Here is a 4,685-nt window from a genome sequence, read left to right as displayed (position 1 = left end):
TGCCACAAGCCAGAAAGTACTTGAAGGCAAACAACAACAACAAAGTCCATGTTTGCTGCTGATAGGGCAGTGTGTTGTGTGTCTTGATCACGGCAGATTCGGAGAAAATGCCATGCATTATATGTCCTGATCATGCCAGATTCTGGAGGGAGGGTGCAGAAAAATCTGACATCATCCACCCAAACCCAAACCTGGCACAAACAGGACCCATGATGCATGCCATTTTTTGATCATGTTGGCAAGCCCTGCCAGGGTTCCATCCTCTGGAATCTGGGGGTTTGTAGTTTGGTGAGGTGCTGGAGGGATCTGGCTGAGAATTCTAAATGCCTTTTCCTAAGCTACATATCCCAGGATCCCATTGGGCAGAAATATGCAGGTTAAAGTGGAATAATAGCGCTATAATTATTGGGTGTGAATGGGCCCCAAGTTGGAGAAAGCTGGTCAAGTTCTTCAGACTCTTCTCTTGTTTGCACATACACTTTTTTGTATCATTCACTTCACTTCATATATATATATATATATATATATATATATATAATATTTCACATAATAAAAAAATTAAACATTAATTACGTGAAATTTAATTGTGTGTGTGTGTGTGTGTGTGTGTGTATAATACTTCTGACTTACTGAGGATGTGGGGGGGAAATAGTTCAGCAAGGTTCCTGTTGACCCTTTCTCCTCATATGTCATACCTGCATCAATATTGTGGGCATAATTATTCTGAATATCAATCCTAGGTAAAGCAGCCCTCTAAGCCACTGCGTGTCTCAAACTACAAATGTTGTTTTTGTGCTCCCCTCAGAGACTATAAACCCTGTGTTTTGAATTATAGACTATGGGGTCTCAGTAGGCCCATTCCTTATTCATACGTAAAGACGTTTCTTTCTTCTTCTTCTTCTTCTTCTTCTTCTTCTTCTTCTTCTTCCTTCTTTCTTTCTTTTGCACAGTGAGCATCTCTGAGGGTAAAGGAGAAATACAAGTCACAGAAGGTTTTCATTATTATTAGGTAGCCCCCACACACTGTTCAATTATTCAGGGTATTATTAAAATATGAACCCAAAAAAAAAAGATTTGCATGGAAAATGTATTTTAATTTTTAAACAGAGTGCCTTTTAACCTGTGTTTACAAGGCTGGATTGTGTTCTTATAGCAAGCAAGTAGGTACTTTTTTTAAAGGAAGCTATAAGGGGTTAGTTTTTTAATCCAGTCAAATTTTCTCTGACTCACTTTACCTACTGTATTTTCAAGCAAGATCTGCCTCTCCAAGTTCCTTGTGTCAGCTTTGGGATGGAAACTCCCAACAATGGAGGGTTGTTCATCTGCATGGCAGAACTTTAAAATAAATAAATGAATTAAAAGAATCTCGCAGAAAGTTAAGACTGAGAAAAAAAATATTTTGGGGAACTCCAAGAAATGGGTTAATCACAAGGGACTCTCGAAGTACAAGATGTCCTCACATGCAAATTACTGAAAGAAATGAGAACTGTGCAAATATAAATTTTGCATGGCTCACATTCTTTTTTCCTGCTACTTGTCTAAGTGAACTTCCCATTGCATTGTGCCTACATGGTTTACTGTTATAGGCCAGTATTCTACATTAGCTACTTAGGCCTGGTACAGACTAGGGCCAGAATTAGGGCTCGGGAGAGCGAAGCGTCCACACGATGAGAACATGTGATTTGCACAAGATCACCCTGCGGGGAATTGAACCCTGGTCTTCAGAGTGTGTAACCTCCCTCTCAAAAAAACTTGACAGAAATGTCATTCCCCTGTGCTCCAAGGGCCAGCTGAATGGACCGTCTTCTCTTCATGCAGCTGAAACCAGGTAAAGTGCATTGGGCAAGGAAGTTATGATCATGGCAATAGTGTCACAATCATGACTAAGTAGCAATCATGCATATGAGACAGTTACCTAGATTTACTTATCTGCAGCTGTTCCATATTCATGATCACGATTTAGTCACAATTGCAACACTATTGTCATAGAATCATAGAGTTGGAAGAGACCACAAGGGCCATCCAGTCCAACCCTCCTGCCATGCAGGAAATCTCAATCAAAGTATCCCCATTGACAGATGGCCATCCAGCCTCTGTTTAAAGACCTCCGAGGAAGGAGACTCCACCACACTCCGAGGGAGTTTGTTCCACTGTTGAACAGCCCTTACTGTCAGGAGGTTCCTCCTAATGTTGAAGTGGAATCTCTTTTCCTGTAACTTGCATCCATTGTTCCAGGTTCTATTCTCTGGAGCAGCAGAAAACAAGCTTTCTCCCTCCTCAATATGACATCCCTTTAAATATTTAAACAGGGCTATCATATCACCTCTTAACCTTCTCTTCTCCAGGTTAAACATCCCAGCTCCTTAAGTCGTTCCTCATAGGGCATGGTTTCCAGACCATTTTAGTCGCCCTCCATTGGACATGCTCCAGTTTCTCAACATCCTTTTTCATCTGTGGTGTCCAGAACTGGACACAATATTCCAGGTGGGGTCTGACCAGAGCAGAATGATGTCTTGCCCAGCACTGGTCACCCCACTATGACCACTTTCCTCATCTCCAGTCACACCCAGGACTACAAGGCCCAGCATGCCTCACAATAGCATGATGGAACAGCTTCACCTGGGATTATTAACCCATAGAGTTAGAATAACGATTGAGTTAAGGTTTTGGAGACCCAGAGGTATTCACAGTTTTTCCACTTTCATAGGACTCCTGTGGCCCTAACCCTAGCAAACCTGGAGGACTGACTGTACATGAAACCACTGGGAGAGATCATTTGGAGACTTGGGGAAGGGTGCTATCTGTATACTGGTAACATGCAAATATAATTTTCTATGCTTTCAGTAATAGCATCATTCAAGGATAGAGTGTCTCCTTTGAATAAATTATGGTTTCTGGATGCTTGGAAATGTGTAGGATAAGGAAAAACAAACTAAATCCAAGTAAGAGACGTGCGTACTATCAAAGGTCCCATCCCAGGTTTGGAGATGTGTCAGACAGTCCTGAATGGGATTACATCCCCCTTGAAAGAATATGTTTGCGACTTCAGGTTGGTCCTGGATTGTCCCTCCAAATGATAGCTCCGATAGATGAGTGCTTATTATCAGCTTACATTGTTACATCACCTGTACCCCTTCCTAGAATCGAAGGACCTAAAGAAGGTGGTGCATGTGCTGGTAACCTCAAGGCTGGACTTCTACAATGTGCTGTACATTGAGCTACATTGGAAACTTCAATTAGTTCAAAAGATGGCAGTCAGATCAGATACTGGTGCATCTAAGAGTAACCATATTACACCAATATTAAAATTATTCCACTGGCTGCCAACTAGTGTTTGGGCAAAATACAAAATATTGCTTATTACCTTTAATGCTCTACATGGTTTGGATCCAGGTTACCTACAGGATTGTTTTCTCCTGTATAATCCACTATGTACACTCAGATCCTCTGGGAGACATCTACTTCAGTTAGCCAAAATTAGGCTGACTGTTACCCAGAGGACATTTTTTTTTGGGGGTGGGTTTTTCAGGCTATGTGACCAGCCATGAAAACCATGAAAGCCTTCGACTTCACCCAGAGGGCATTTTCTTTGGCCACCCCCAGACTGTGGAACAGCCTGCTGGAAGAGATTAATCATCGTGAGATGCTGCCTGAGTTTAACTTAGCAGTAAAGCTCAGTCTCTTCCAGCAGGCCTATCCAGATTGTTTATGATTTTAAAATATTTATTGATGGATTTTAATGTGTGTTAGTTTTATACACTCTTTTAACTCATATTATGTGTTGTGCTATTCATTGTTATTATCCACCTTAATCCACAGAAAGAAGCAGGTATAAAATTATTATTGTTGTTATTGTTATTATTATTCAACCTTACACTTATGTATGTATTTCTAGGGTTATTGTGGAGGCTGGTAATCCTTTCCTCCTTCTGCAATGATCAAAGCCCTCCCACCCAGCACATTATGGAAGTGACAGGTGCCCCAAATATCTATGTTCTCATAGACAGACAGAGACTGAGCACATCATCTGCTCACATCCCAGAGGACCCCGGTGACTCTCAGCAAAAAATGTCCCCAGTCTACATCTGGCTATGGGCACACAATAAGATGCTTCTCCAATCTTCTCTTCTCCTATTTGAAGGACCATACTATCTTACAAAACAGCCCATGCTTTGAGATCTTCTGAGGAGGCCCTTCTCTCTGTCCAACCACCCTCACAGGTATAGAACATGGGGAAAGGCTTTCTTAGTGGCTGCCCCAGGCTCTGGAACTCCCTTCTCAGACAAGTTAGACTAGGAACCTCCCTACTTTCCTTTTGCAGATTAGTAAAGACTTTGCTGTATCGACAGACATTTGATGAGTAACTCTCTAAGGCCCATCTTACCTACACAATTTGCTGGATCCTACTAATTGTTGTGGTGGTGTCTAATCCTCTCTGTCTGTCTGTCTGTCTGTCTGTCTCTCTCTCTCTCTCTCTCTCTCTCTCCCCCCCCCCCCTGTGTATGTGTGTGTGTGAGTGAGTTTGATGATATATGTTTTAATCTGGTTTTACATTTTTTTGATTCTTTAAACTTTCTGTAACTTCTATACCTTGTGAATTATTAACTATGTGTTTTATAACTTGTTTTAAGTTGCATGAGCCTTGAATTGGGGAAACTGTGGCTAAGAAATAAAAATCATCATCA

Source organism: Sceloporus occidentalis, unplaced genomic scaffold (assembly GCF_023333645.1).
Source record: "Sceloporus occidentalis isolate IW3139 unplaced genomic scaffold, rSceOcc1.0.p SCAF_2, whole genome shotgun sequence".
NCBI classification, from domain to species: domain Eukaryota; kingdom Metazoa; phylum Chordata; class Lepidosauria; order Squamata; family Phrynosomatidae; genus Sceloporus; species Sceloporus occidentalis.
The sequence above is the reverse complement of the archived record's forward strand: the minus strand, read 5'-3'. Positions refer to the sequence as shown.